We start from the raw sequence: 15,547 nt of genomic DNA, 5'->3' as shown, positions 1-15,547 counted from the left end.
AGTCAGTTTTTTAGTTCCAAGTTTAAGTTTTAATATGATGGTTGATTATCAGGAAAAAATAACTGTCAGCTTAACAAAAAAATTACGGGTTAGGCCCAAAAAACATAGCCCTGAAAGCCCTGGTGAAACCCGTGAAGGTTGTTCCGAAAACACCATAAAGACTAATCTATCGATAGACACTTTTGTTATTTATTTCTAATCAAAATATCACTTTTTCTCTTCCTAAAAAATAAGTTATGAGCGAGCAGATAGCCGAATACTACACAGTAAATGAGAGAACTTAAGAAAAAGAGGAAGCATGAGATTTATGATCTCATCGTCATTGCTTATCATTCTTATGTTCATACATCTATTTATATGGAAAACTGTGACTAACTTTCTGTTAGATCTGTTTATAGTTGTCACGTCGGAGTTTGCTATGGTGAAGCCGATCCGAGGCCGAAGTTGGATGCTAAATCATCATAGCCGAAAGTATAATACACCCCTTGGATGCAATCCAAAGAAAAGCTTGCATAGCTGAATCATCATAAGAAACTTGCATTGTAGACAAACATCTCACAACCTCGTTTCATTTTGGTGGAAATCATGCATTACTAACCATTTGTAAAATAATCCATAAACCACCACATTGGCGGAAAGATCATATCAACAGTTCTCCATTCCCCGACGTAAGAAAAGCATCCGCCCTCCCTTTAAATATTCCCTCCTTATATGGTCCCAAACTACCCATGCCAACTTATTACCTCCATCTGTTATTTGTTCGACCCGACTTTTTTGTGACAGCCTTTAATCACCATACAACCAAAGAAATTTCATTTACACATTGTCAACCCCCAAAATTTGATGGTATGGCCTCTTTGTATTGTATCTGAGGATGTCATCCACGCAGCAGATCACACGACATGGCAGCTGCTTGAGTCATTCCTTCACTATGATAGATGTGAGTAATCAATGCAATTGATCCTCTACTCCAACTGGAACAGTTATGGGAGACTGATGGTAATTTGTAAACATTGGAACACCACCCTCAGCCCCCATGCTCAACTGATTCTTCGAACTGATCCCACTTCATCCCTTTCAAACTTTAGTCCTTCACTCCTTTGTATCCCTGTCATCTGTTTCTTTACATGGCCAAATATTAGATGGAAGGCAAAGAACAGAATAAGCATAATAAAAATCAAAGCTTTGGTTTATTTCTTTGACTTATAGATATGAAAATTAATGGGTTTTGAAGAGGGAGAAAAAAACTTACCAACATTGAAACGAATTTGAGAGAGCTCGTGTGCTTCAATTTCATTGTTTTCTTAGCAAAGTTCAGATATGGTGGCTCAGCACTGACTTTACTGCTTAGACAACTTCATACCTTACCCCTATTCTAGCCTTAAACCCGATGCTACACACCTATTCAATCTAGAAAACTGCTGCAAAAAAAAAACTTATGTGCTAAAAACCATTACGTGAGAAAAAAGTAAGAGCAGTGTAACTAATTCATAAGTATGCCAAGATAATAGTATAACAAATTAACAATAAAACTCGCAGATGGAGCAATAATAATAATTAAAGCCAATTCATACGATTGTTGGTAATTTTCCTAGTTACGTTTACTTAACTAAACTCAGTGAGCTATGAGCTTATAAAACTTAATAGCTGTCGAATAAAGTACTCACAGTCTCATACAGAGTCACTCATTAATAGGTATTTTTGTACAGGGGAAAAAAAAAATAGATAAAGATCATATTACATACCAAGAGTGAACAGATTATCGATGAAAAACTCATTATATCCTATCATAGTAAGTGCAACTTGATGCATTGTCTTCGAGTCATTCAAAAAGCTGTGTTAAAACGTGATTTAAGCTAGAACCACCTAAGATAACATGTGCCAAAACTTATGCAAATACATGTTTAAGTATGAATTAGTAAGTGAAGAGCATACATACATACTAATCACCCTAAAAAGTGTGGCAGAGATGACAAAAATATGGAGAAATTAAAATGAATAAAAAATAGAGAAGAAATAAAAGAACAAACCTTCAAAACTTAGGAAGTTCATAACTTAGTTCCTTCAATATTGGAAAACCCGCATTAAAACGATCAAACTATGCCTCCCCGCTATTCCAAGAAAATCAACGGTCAACCTAGTAACCCACCACTCAAGTCCCAAAGAAAAATCATGTTAGTTAGACACGGGAGAAATTTCACTCCCCTCAATCAACCAATGAGCGTAATTCTACCTCAACTCCTCGAAAGGGGTTGTTAACTTTGTTGGAGCACAGGCCTGTTCCTAATCCTTTGCCTATGTGGTTTATATAATTCGAAAGCTAGAAATATTATAAGCTAGTCATAACACAAACTTGTTCCCTCAATCCCTCAAACCGATTAGTATGCCTCTGACCTGCTAACAAATAAATCAATGTTATTGCAAGGTGGACACTGACAAAGGGAACTAACTACATGCACGTAAAAGAAAACAAAACAAACATGGTCTTAGGTGTTCTTTCCACACTATGGAATTTTTTAATTCTCGAAGTGACTTGTATATACATATATTTCAAAATACAATGGTTTGCATTCTTAATTCACCTCATTAATTGACATTTGAAAATTAATTTCCTACTATAAAATACGCAAATGAACATAGCTTCCGAAACGATTTGATCTAAGAATCAAATATAAACAATACCCACAAAGACACCCCAAGATCAAAATCTACATTATAATTCACAATAAAGTAACAAAAACAGACCAAAAGAAAAATTAATAGACCATTTTTTATCAATGAGTATAGCAGTATAAGGTACCTTTACTTTCACCATGCCATCAAAATCTACATTATAATTCACAATAAAGTAACAAAAACATACCAAAAGAAAAATTAATCGACCATTTTTTATCAATGGGTATAGCAGTATAAGGTACCTTTACTTTCACTATGCCATATGTGATGAAAGGATGATTTTACGTACTTTCTCTCCAGAAGATTAGATCAGTACTTGTAATGAGAGTACTTAGGGTCATCCAGATCTTCTGCTATTCCATGAGAGAAGTGGCCCTCTGCACGGTGCATCATCTTTGGTGCTACAAAGCGAAGTAGATCAAGAAAGGATTTAACTGTGTAAGCCTTTTTCCCTGCAACTTCCCTGATGCTTTCCTTGCTCATCTCATCATATTCAGTCCACACTTCTCCACATGAGGAGTTATGTTTAATCAGGCCCGACCGACAGGAAATATCAAGTTAGTGTCTCAATCAGATACTGAGATTTTGTGAAGAAAGAAATAAAAACTCATAAAATTGAGATCACATAAACAAATTAACCATAATGAGTGTTAAAATGAACTATTTTAAGATAATGCATGCATCTAATAACAAAACACGTAAAGCTCCTAGAAAATCATTTAACAACACTGACTTGTTAGTTAAACAAATGCCTATAATCATTTTAATGTAATGATTAGCAATAGTATTGTTAAAAAAATTAAAAAAATCACTAAGAGCAGAATCGTATCATGTAGATGACAATTGGTCAAGTTATGGGGTCCTTCGAAGCAATTAATAATAGAAGTAACGTCTTAGCGTCATTCTGTATTATGCACATGAAATATTGACTATTGAGTACAGATTACAGATTGAAACTTCTAAAGGCAATCTTCTGAAAACTATGCAATTTAGTCATATTATTATGCACGTCTCCATGTACTATTGCTGATAGGCTGGAGGCTAGACTATGTAGTTTATTCAGTTCTATAGCTCTGTTAAGTTATGCATACTTCTGCACCATGTCTTGAATCCCTACAAAGGCCACCAGGAACTCCGGCGTTGGTGCTTTTCTAAGCAGTTTCTTCACCACCAACTCTAATGTCATACTGTACCTGTGTTACAATGTTTTTTCATGTTTAAAGCTTTTTCACAACATACCTAGGCTAGAAATGAGAATAACCACCTAGCTAATTTAAAGTGTTGTAGATGTTCAAGAACTTCAAAGATGAAAACATACATGAGTTAGTGAGTTGCCGAGTTTCTTAGCCTTAGTTATGACTCTGTAAATCTTCTTGAACTCCGCAATACTACATGTTGTTTTACCACGACTGTTGTTATTATTCTTTGTTGGTGAGAATGGAAGGTGGAGAATACAGGTAGCTTGAATCTCAGCCATTTCCTCATCAAGCATTACCTCCTCAATCCATGTCTGACGAATCAACTATATTAATTAAAACTCAATAAACCCTTTTGTCCACCTTCAAACACCCTGATAAAAAAATTGGGAGAATGAATAGAGCAGTATGAGTATCGCAGAAGGTCTCCAGTTTCCAAACCAAGATAATGTCGCCAATTCTAAAGGGAGTTTGTGCTTTGGCATACATCCTTGGGCGTGCATTAGGTCATACTAATAGGTTAATAGGTGGTTCATGGCGAGCAGCGAGATATTTTTTTTGCATTCATGCTGACCATAAGTTTAATATGAACGCTCCTAACTCAATACCCAATGCTCAGAATTATAATCATGCCCCGGCCTTGAAAACCTAAAATTCCAACATAAATGCAATTATAACTCTAACTACCTGGGTTTTTCAACAAAATGAATAAGATGGTCCTCATCCCACTTAGAGTGGTGCCATGCATTCCAATAAAGTATACTAACAATATAACATGAAGTTCAACATATATTTCACATTTGGAACTAAAAAAAACATCCAGTCAATAGAAATATTCTAACGTTTTTTACATATCCTCCTAAACTATGAATGACCTAAAACTTTGCTATGTTATTCACCAGTCTACTTGTCCACCATTCAAATGATAAAAAAAGTTTGCGACCCCTGACGAATGCCATATCCACATAAGTAATGCAACTAAAAATAAAGTGCAATTAATGATTCCAAGCTTATTTGTAGCTTGGTAACAAATTCTTAATTCTTATACTAAACCATAAGAATAAAAAAAAATGGTTGGTTGGTAGTATCAAAAGATGTCGTTACCTATATAGTTTGGAAGTGGTGCTACATTGTTTTACATTGATTTTTCATCCATTAAATTATCGTCTTCCAGCTCGAAAGCTACTGCTTCTACGTCTGTTGCTTCTACAGGCCAAGATATATAGTGCTCTCAATAAAAACTAAAAGTTCATCTGTAGAGGCATATTGCAACATGTACAGTAACACCCGACCTATATACCATAGTTCAATAGGAAATTCAAACGAACAACGGCAAGTGAAATAAGTTTACAATGGTTTTATTGCTTTTAATAACAACACATAATTGTGAGGCATTTGAGGTTTATAAAATTGAAAGTAAAAGATGTATACAAATATGATAAATTGGGAACACAGTTAATCAATTTAATTAGATCAAAAAGAGAAACCAATGAGGAGTTGAGGCTCTTGGTGGTGGAGTGGTGCCGAATGCAGCAATCAAAAGTGAAGTGAAGTGAGACCAATAGCTTATCCAACTTTTGAACACCAATACCATGTGCATGCATGCTTCACATTATATGCTCCAACTATGCAATAATGATTTTAAAATTGGACTTGTGAATTTTAAGAACTTGAATGATAATAAGAATTAAAAATATAACAAAAAATAAGTAAATTCAACTACCTTTTTCGATTTGTTGGTTTGTTCTTTATGGTCATTCTATTCCTTTTGAGTACCTCCCTCAACCTGTACAAATATTTCAATTTAGGTAATTGTTGTTGTGGCGAAGTAGTAGTTGAATTGATTATGTCTGTCCTATATTTAATTCTGAAAAATAATAACAGAGTCTTGAATTTTTACAGCAACTAAACCATGGTAGATTTCACAAATAGTGGAATACTATCAAAAGCATATATATCTACCTTATTCATTAACTGAGCAAACACCAGAGTATCTGTATAGTTAGACATTTTAAGTTCGAGAAAGAAAGAAAGCTAAGAACAAAGTTAAAGCCTCCATCGGTTGAATTGGATGATTAGCCCATAAGAGCTGAGTCTTGGGTCCCATGGGCTGTGCAAAAGGTCACTCTTTAACTCTTTATCTAATAGCTTAAACATTTTCAATTTTGAGAAAGGAGCAAATCAAATAAGCATGTCCTCAGCTGGATAGTCATGATACACAATACAGAATTTTCATAATGCCTCTACTCTAATAACCTTTTTATGTAAAACCAAACTTATGGATTGCATCTGCAAGTACATAAAAATTTTAGATTTGATTTTTTAAAAATGCAAAGCAAGGTGATGAACTGCAAAGCTAACAATAGGCTTCTGATATGTTAGATTTTTACGCATCGGTTAATGGTCTACTAAATCATGCATGTCGTCATGGTTAAAGGACCTCGAAGGCTCTAAATAAACCAAACAGAGATAAAGATGTCTAAACATTGATCATGGTAGGAAAGAAACTTTAATCAGCACACATAAATATCCATACACGTAACATATTGGCAGACACATCCAGTGGATCTCTATAGTACATACACCCTATGGTCTCTATTAGACCTTTTTTGTTTTCTACCATGCACAGACTTTGACTGCATCTAAACCACAATATGATAGAATAAGATAAAAGAAGGTGTAGAAAATCTTGGAATTTTCCTTTACTCAAGAAACACTATATGTAAGTACGTAACACCAGTTATAAGCATATTCAATGTTTTGTTGCTAATGGTCCATAGAAGCAAGGGAAATAGAGGTGTTACCGAATCAATAAATAAAGGTCGGTCCTCTAGGAAGATGTGGTTGGTGCTCTTATAAAGTTTGGAATCCCAACTTTCTCCAATTTCATGACGCCCACTGGTAATCCAATCCACAATGAGCACGCTTGAATTGGAAGCCAGAGTACATGGCAGTTGAGAAACACGTCACTGGGTCTGGAACAACGACTAAAAGAGCATTGCTTCCAATTCTGGCCTACTGTATGGCAGAAAGTCGCCACTGTGAAGCTTTTAGAAGAAATACTGCATTATGTAGACAAAATGTAGTTATTTTGCTATACACCGAAATGTGTTGCAAGCAATGCAATACCATCTTGGGTAATTCGAGAACTTAGCAATATATGCCAAATTTTAGGGATTGCAGTAGCAGTAAAATCTTAAGTTTTTTAGTATCTTTAGTACAACCCCCCGCTTCCCCACTATGATTCGCCAACCCATGCGTTATTCCCCCTGGAATATATTAACAACACTCATTTGTACGTACCTGTATAGAGCTCAAACGTGACAATGGTATGAATTTCCCCTAGAATATATTAACAACCCTCATTACGACATTCTTAAGAAATGTCCAACACCTTGTAAAGAAAACCAACCAGCCAATAAAAAAAAAATGAAAACCAATCATTCCCTGAGCTATATCTCCAATCAGATATGAATTTGCTTCTTTTGACCTCTTCCTCACTTACGTTAGCTTCCACCAACTCCATGTCTTCCAAATAAATCATCTCAAGAGATAATGCTTCCAAGCTAAGCGCGCCATTTGCGACGTTCTTTATAAAGCTTCTCCTAACACCCACTACATGTCTGGGAATAGCATCTTGATCTTCGACTAAGAGTCTAAGACCCACTTGAACAAATTTTTTACTAAATTAAGAAATTTCCAATTTGAGTTTTATAAACGTTTGGGTATTTGTTACCTTATTAATTTCTGAATAGCTAGACGTTTTGGTATGTATTTCAATTTTTTTTAATCTAAAGTATTCTTTACCTCTATTTCTCATAAACATCTTTCACATGACTGCTTTTCCAGAAAAAACACTCCAATACGTTCAACTTTTAACCTATAGCTAAATGGATTTCTTAAGCAATTTATACTTAATCTACCATTCTTGATACTAACATCTAACTCTAACTTCTAAAAGTAAGCAAAATAATTGTTTACTAATTATAAACAAAATCATACCTTTCTTCTTTTTCTGGCATTTTTCAGATCATTCTATTCTTCTTCTTCAGAGATTTTGAGAGAGAGAGATTTGAAAGATGTGTCAAGAAGTAACACTGAACAAAGATGAGAGGAAGTTTTTGGGGCAAAATTCGGGACTTTTGTTTTGTTTTATGTTTTTGTTTTTTCATTGGTTTTATTACGGTGAGAATAACGAACAATTGAAATTGGGAAAAGTGGGCGGAGATTTACTTTTTTTCTGCCGAATTATTGGAAAATCTGATGTGTCATTCTCAGAACTGACGTGGGTCACTGGGAGCATTTATATTTTTGTTTTTTCATTGGTTTTATTACAGTAAGAATAACGAACAATTAAAATTGGGAAAAGTGGGCGTAGATTTATTTTTTTTCTTCCGAATTATTGGAAAATCTGATGTGTCATTCTCAGATAAAAAAAGGGACTGACGTGGGTCACTGGGAGCATTTTCCACTACTCAGTATTAATGGTCTTTGATGTTAGGGCCTGGCCCAAATTGTATATATATAGCTAAGGATATTGTGAGACCAATTTTTGTAACCCTTTTTGTACTATTCAGTAAGATAACATGGTATGGGAGCATGATCTATGGGTCCAAATGTTTTTTGTTCGTTTTTGCTAATTCTTAATGGGTCGAGTTGATGTTCTGAGTAGTGATCTGTGAGACTTTGGTAACATAAAGGATGTTTATTTGATGGAGTATTATGATATATTTTCCTTGGCTTTGCTTTTGAGTTGAATAAATCTCAGTCCTTTTGAGTGTCTTGTGTCTTATTTTATTTTTATTTTTTTGTGGGAATGTCTGATTCACTCAAAATCTTTGGAAGCAATGCACAATTTGTTCAAATTGAGTGATAGTTAAAAGAAAGCTTTCACCTTTATCTTCATTGGCGATGGATCTGGTTCGATTGTGACGTCTTTATTCTCAGGTTTGATTATGTTAAGTTACTTTTTTGTTTGTAGTGGATTGATGATTTTAGCAACTGTTGGTTGGATTTGAATGGGAATTTGATTAGTGTTCTTGGTGCTTCCTCGAGTATTTCTTTACGTGTTTATGTTATGGTGGACAACTTGTTTAGCTAATAAAAGAATGACGGCTTTTAACACTTGTTTATTTTACGACGGCCATTAACACTTGTTTCTCTGAAGTTCGTCCCATCTTTTAATATGCCTAAACCACATCCTATGGCCGTCGTTTATAAATAAATATATATGCAGGTTATATATGCATGCTTTTGGTTGCTCATATATTGTAGTACACCTATACCTGATAGTCATTTTATATTTTTTACTAACACAAGTTAAATGGAACACATGTACTAAACAAAAGCCAAATATTTTTATTTAATACTTCAACTTCAACCAAAGTCAGTCCCAAGTAACAATTTTGTACAAACAATTTTTATAAAACATTAAAAAATTAAAAAAAAAATTAAAAATAAAATAAAAATAAAAAATACACGAGTAAAAGATTTATTTAGCCATCAAATGATACCACCCGCTTCAATATCACCAAAGTCTTGAATCTCATCCACTATGTACCAATATGCATTTTGCGGTACCCCCTCACGATCACCAAACAGTCTTCCAAATGCAAGAACTCTACGACCAAATCTTTGCAACTCACATGATATAGAGATGGACGTAAATGAACCACTTGTCGCCTAGACAATGAGTGTGTAGTTGCCTACAACAAACATGAATTCAATAACCATAACACATTACTCAATATTGTAACTATCAAGTGTTTCAGAAATATATATCACGCACCTCCAAGACCTACTAAAAAGTAAGCATATAAGCTATATTGAGTTAGCTACTAAAATAAATTTGCCAATACAAAGTGTCGATATTGGTACCTTAATTCTTGGGAACCAAGATGAAAAAAAACAACTTGGGCGTCCTCAACCAACACTTAGCTACCTGCCCTACTGTAAATAATGCCTATGTCATTAGTGTAACAAAATCGAAATGAGTAAATTTCAGAAAAATGGTGAAATAGCAGAGGTTGAACTAGAAATGGAAGAGCCATTTCACTTGACTTATGAGAGAAACTCACCATATGGTCATAACGACCACCGTCATGAACTGCTTATGAAAATCAGGTCCATTAGACCAATACTTCCTCACCCCCATCCATAAACCAGAACACCATTCATTAACACCTACATCAAGAAAAGCAAAGCAATAGACGTGTATCAAGTTCACGTGATGCTCATTGTGCACAAGGTGAACAAACGACCCATAAAGTCCTGATCAAAGACGCATGTGCATGTGGTGATAACAAAGACACTTGGGCCTGCATCATTTTAAGTCTCTTATATATCGTAATTAAAATAAGTATAGCAGTTGGAGGTGGACTTAGATTAAGTGAAAGCACCATTAATTTGCTAGAAATCCATTGATTTTAGTTATTAATACCTAGTTGCATAAACATTTCACATATACTTCCACATTTGATTTGTAGGAATCAGTAAAAAAGGAAGAGAAACAAGATGAATATCATCAAATAGAAAAGTAGAAAAAAAAAAAAAAACTACTAACAGCAGAGAACAAGAACCATAGTTAAGTTGTAAATTACGTATAGTTGCTTACCCAAATTCAGATTCAAATGATGCCACCCTCTTCAACGCTAATGACTTGTCCTCCTCTCCATAGCACAACAAGTACATGCAAATAAGAGGAAAGTAACAGTACAAGCACATGCAATTAACAGGTAAGTGAGAGCATAATTGGTTGTTGGTCATGCTCATGAATCAATATAAGTTCAAATACTGGAATTGGTTGCTGGTCACGCTCATGAATCAATATAAGTTCAAATACTTGAACAAATAAACTATATTAATTCTTCATTTCAATTAGAAAAAAGAGGCATCTATGGAACACGTGTGTTCTATGAAGTACATGTATACAATCTGGAACCAAGAACCCAAAAAAAATACATTTATGATTTATGTTCAGTGCATCTCATATTTATACATTACTTAGCACCACAATGCTATTCTTTTGTCCATTTTTTTAAACCCGCAATCTATTAGCTCCCAACACTAGGGAGCTGAACCAGCCCATGATCCGGTGGCTATGTACTAAAAATGTAAAATCAGCAAGGAAGTAATTCCCTAACGACATAATATTAATTTCACAATTCACTCACAAAGATAAGTAATCCCACTACTAACTTTATAAAACAAAATCTCTAACACAAATTTACCAACTGCTACATGTACAAGAACAAAGAAGTACTATACTAGGAGAAGCTAGTTGAAGTTGAATGTTAACGCACATGGAATTATGGGAGACATTAGGCAATTTGAGTAGACCTCCGCTTACACTAATCTGATTTTATGCAGCAAAATTTTCAAATTTGATTATATCGCAGTACAAACGGGGGTGAAACGGAGCTACCACCTTGCTAAAAGCTACTCCAAACCGCATATATGTCAACTTGCCATGACTATGGGATAGGACCTTTAAATTAAATTTTTATTAGAAATATTTGGAGTTTGAGTGATACACCACCTGTCCTTAGTCTCTACCATAGTACACGACAACAAAAAACCTACTCAAGTAACAAATAATATAGTAAACTAATGACTCTTGCATGTATGGCGACCTACTTAACAATGGCCTTTGCATCAGGATATCAAATCAGCAAAAAATTAAGCTTATGCCATGCTAATTGTAGCACATAGCGTCAATGGTAATGAACACTTTCTACCATGGATGTTATCTCAATTCAGTGCTTGAACTGGTGATAATGTGTTGGTTAAAGGACATCAACACAATCTAACTGCCTCATTAGTTTGTTCTACCTACTTCACTTCCCTTATCATGGGGACTGAAAGCTTTGTCCCCTAATATCAATGACACATAGACTCATCACAAAACAAACACATACAAAAAAGAGTTCTATACCATCTTAACTTCAATATACAGCACTAGTACCATATGATGATACCCTATAAGCAATTTCAGCATATGCCCACAAAGTCTATGCATTACTATACCCAACTACAAAAAAAATACACGAGTCCATGCATTAATATTCAAAGATTCATACAAATAATTGCCCCATAACTTACCAGTTTCTGCTACCCCAACTGATCCTTGGGCCTACCTATCGCGTGAGGTGTTTAATCAACGGACTTCTATGAGCTTGTTCAAACTGACATGTAATAAGTCTTACCATCAGCAATAAAATACTAGTAATCAAGACACAATAATAAAATACTCTAACGGATACAAACAACACATAGCAAATAGTGCACTAGTTCTAGTATGATTTCATCTCATGCAGGTCCTTAAACACTAGAAGAAATGCAGAACTACATAAATTTCGTTACAAAATACAATACAATGAAAAATAATAAAGAAGCCAAGTAATAATACATTGTGATTGGTCATACCAAATGCATATACAACTATTGAAAGTAGAAAAAAGACGAAGGCAAAAGATACTGAGTCTTTGTATCTTCATAATGGATAAAAATTAAAAATAACGAGTTACTAGTAAGAGTCTATCGTCATCTCCTCAACTAGGACCAAAATCAGTGCATTCACCAACAATTAATAATTTTTTCGATATCGATGCGTAGATCCGATCCCAAGATTACATAATGACTTAAGACGCTTAGACAATCATCAAGCTTTCTCTACTGATCGAACATCATAATGACGAGATCGAAAGTGAACCTACATAACATTTAACGATAAATGAAAACTAAATATCATATCCATGCATTAGTGCATAAAAGCATAGCAATCAACTCCTACACATATTCCCAAATTATAACAATCAAGTCTCACATTTGCAGGACATACCCCAGTTTCACATTTTATACTTCACAGGTACGTAAGATACTGGAAACCAAAAGCTCCCCTAGAAATTTTTAACAGGAAGTAAGACAATTAATTTCATTTATACAAACTAGAAAAATAGATATGTAGCATACACAAACAGAAAATAAATACTTTGAAATCAGCTATTATCATCAAATCCATCAAATCAGAAAATATAACCTTTTGTACCCAACTAAGAAAAAATATATATACTCTTGTACCCTTTTATTATATCATTTTAGCAATCTAGTTTATTAAACAATTACTATTCTACAAAAGCCCCAAAATTTTTAACATAGATGGACAAAGAAATTACAATTCGCATAAAGAAATTACAATTCGCATAGTACCTTTTTGGACAAACAATGTTCCTGACACGGCGCAAGCCTCTCCATTTAAGTGTCCTTCCTACTCTTTCGAGGAAAGCACAGATTTTTTGGGGGAAAAAAACGAAATCAATTTATGAGTATACCTAGATGATTGAAAACTGTGCAAAACGTCCAAATCGAAATCAGAGAGGTGAGAGTTACGCAATTGAAATCTCAGACATGAAAATTTTACGAGTTAAGATGAAGAAAAAATAACTTTAGCATAAATCTCATAGAACTGACTTGAGGGGTGGAGAGAGAGCAAACCCTAGATGTGAAATTGTAAGAGATGACAATTATTTCTAAATTACCCCTGAGGATTGGGCGGGCTTACTTAAAATTTTCACAATGGACCAGCGGGAATGTGCACACACACAACAACGGTCCTAAAGTTCTTATACGACGGACTTAAGCCCTCATGATATAACAAGTGTCATTAACCGTCGTTTATGGGTGTTGTTTTTTGTAAATTGGTGTAGTGGTGGTATTAGTCAAATTCTGGATGGCACAAACTATCCAGTTTGGGCCAAGATGATGAAGTTTTTCTTGATAAGTAGAGAAGTGTGGGACATTATCACCTGCACATTTCTTGAACCCCTTGATGACAAGCAACCTGATTATGTCAAAAATAAGGCTAAGTGGGAGAGGAACAATGCTCGGATCATTATGTGGATTAACAACTCCGTTCACAAGACCATTCAAATAGAGTTGTCTAAGTTTGACACTGCTAAGGAATGTTGGGATCATTTGCAAACGATTTTCAGTAAGTTAAGTTATGCTAAAGAGTTTCAACTAAAGATTGATATTAGGGCGACACGTTAAGAAGACCGAAGTATTCAGCAGTTCTATCACGAGATGACAGCAATTTGGGATCAACTTGACATGATAGACTCGCCTGAATTGTTAGCTTTCAAGCCTTATGCCGATAAAAGGAAGCGGAGAAGCTTTTCCAATTTTTTATTGCTCTTCGAGATGAATTCGAATCGATTAGGGGCTCTATTTTACATAGGAGTACGTCCTGGGAGTCCTTTGCCTGATCTTGACACTGTTATAAGTGAATTACTAGCTGAGGAGGAAAGACTGAAAACTCAAGTTGGTCGGTTGTCTATTCAGCTAACTCTGACAGTTTTTGCAACTCCTCATCGTCAATTTAATAATTCTCGCCAGTGGAAGCCTCGTGAACCTCAACCAAGTGATGAGTGTCGATATTGTCATGAATCAGGGCATTGGGCCATTAATTGTCCTAAACTTGGAAGGGGTGTCCAGACCTCTCAACAACAACGTAATCCACCCATTCCACCCACTCCAAGTCCATCACTTCACTTTCTCACTCTCAACCTACTACTTCAGCATCAGATAATGAAGTCGCAGCTTTGACTTCACAGTTGCAGGCAATGCAACAACTTTTGGACAAGCATGTTGCAGGATCAGCATTTGTTTATGTGCCCGCTGCTTCTTCTGCCCCTAGTTCCTCTTTTATGGAAGTGGACTGGGATCACCCTCGAATAGCTTGGTTTATTGTTTTTGGTGCCTTTTTGTGGTGTTTTCATGGTCATGGTGATTCGTGGTCATGGGTTTATATTTGTGTTCTCATGATAATTCGTGGTCATGGGTATTTGTTCGTGTTCTCGTGGCGATTCGTGTTCTCGTGCGATTCATGTTACTGTTCTCGTGGGAATTCTGGTTACACCTTTTCCAATATATATGCAAACTCATGTTACTGTAACCATTTTTGTACTATTCAGTAAGAAGTATAACAACAGTATTATAAGGTCGCTAGAGAGTACTAGTAGCCCATGTATTTGGAGCTAGAAAACTCAGAATTTATGTATTAAGGATTAAGGGCCTCTATGGTGTTTTCCTTTTGAAAGTTTAAGTTTGTTAGAAATGGGGAGGCCTGTGACCTGGCTTAGTGGTTAGCCACAGTCAATGTATGGGACCTCTTTCGGAGTGTATGATGGATCTATACCTGGTTCCTATTATGAATTACGTAATATGATAGTGTTTAATTAGCCAGAAAGAAAAGAAGAATGCATTGCTAGCTGAAATTTCATTAGCATAAAAGTCCTAGTTTGTGGAAAGCGTGATTACATTCATGATTAGTAATGCTTCGTGTTATGACCTAAATTTCTCTAGTATTCTTTCTGACTCCCCTCTTTCTTCTAGTGTTGTTCTCACCTATTTATATTAATTGGCTCACTCCGCGGTATATGCTCAGCTCTTGTTTTGTTTTCTCATCCATCCATCATATTGTACCCACATGTCACTTTGCTCACCAATCAATCAACCGCCTTTAACCTTTTATCATGTACACCCACAGTCAGTTCACTCTTATATCATGGACGTGCCACATACAAATCACTTCCACTCTTAATCATTCCGTGCATATATGTTTTTAACCCTTTGCGTACTCCTGATCCGCAGACTTTGCCTACTCCAGGTCCGCAGAC

General features: G+C 35.3%; 3 long non-coding RNA genes across 4 annotated transcripts; all 3 read right to left on the bottom strand.

Moving 5' to 3' along the window:
- Positions 1–902: 902 nt before the first annotated feature.
- On the bottom strand, positions 903–2,110 carry LOC147493005 (uncharacterized). The gene is made up of 3 exons (XR_015199795.1): positions 2,031–2,110; positions 1,253–1,421; positions 903–1,121 (listed from the first exon to the last, which is right to left on the bottom strand). It is a non-coding gene; the product is annotated as an uncharacterized LOC147493005 (long non-coding RNA).
- A 3,484-nt stretch (positions 2,111–5,594) lies between these two features.
- Positions 5,595–8,006, bottom strand: LOC147493004 (uncharacterized). The gene is made up of 3 exons (XR_015200433.1): positions 7,875–8,006; positions 6,677–6,934; positions 5,595–5,658 (listed from the first exon to the last, which is right to left on the bottom strand). It is a non-coding gene; the product is annotated as an uncharacterized LOC147493004 (long non-coding RNA).
- Positions 8,007–9,207: 1,201 nt separating this feature from the next.
- LOC147493003 (uncharacterized) lies at positions 9,208–13,410 on the bottom strand. 2 transcript variants are annotated; one of them, XR_015199992.1, is made up of 6 exons: positions 13,080–13,400; positions 11,973–12,055; positions 10,486–10,538; positions 9,950–10,055; positions 9,750–9,821; positions 9,212–9,577 (listed from the first exon to the last, which is right to left on the bottom strand). It is a non-coding gene; the product is annotated as an uncharacterized LOC147493003 (long non-coding RNA). The 2 variants fall into 2 exon arrangements; XR_015199991.1 differs by having other exon boundaries at positions 9,208–9,577; positions 10,486–12,055; positions 13,080–13,410.
- Between the last annotated feature and the right edge of the window lie 2,137 nt (positions 13,411–15,547).

Source organism: Coptis chinensis, chromosome 6 (assembly GCF_015680905.1).
Source record: "Coptis chinensis isolate HL-2020 chromosome 6, ASM1568090v1, whole genome shotgun sequence".
Taxonomy (NCBI): Eukaryota; Viridiplantae; Streptophyta; class Magnoliopsida; order Ranunculales; family Ranunculaceae; genus Coptis; species Coptis chinensis.
The sequence above is the reverse complement of the archived record's forward strand: the minus strand, read 5'-3'. Positions and strand labels throughout refer to the sequence as shown.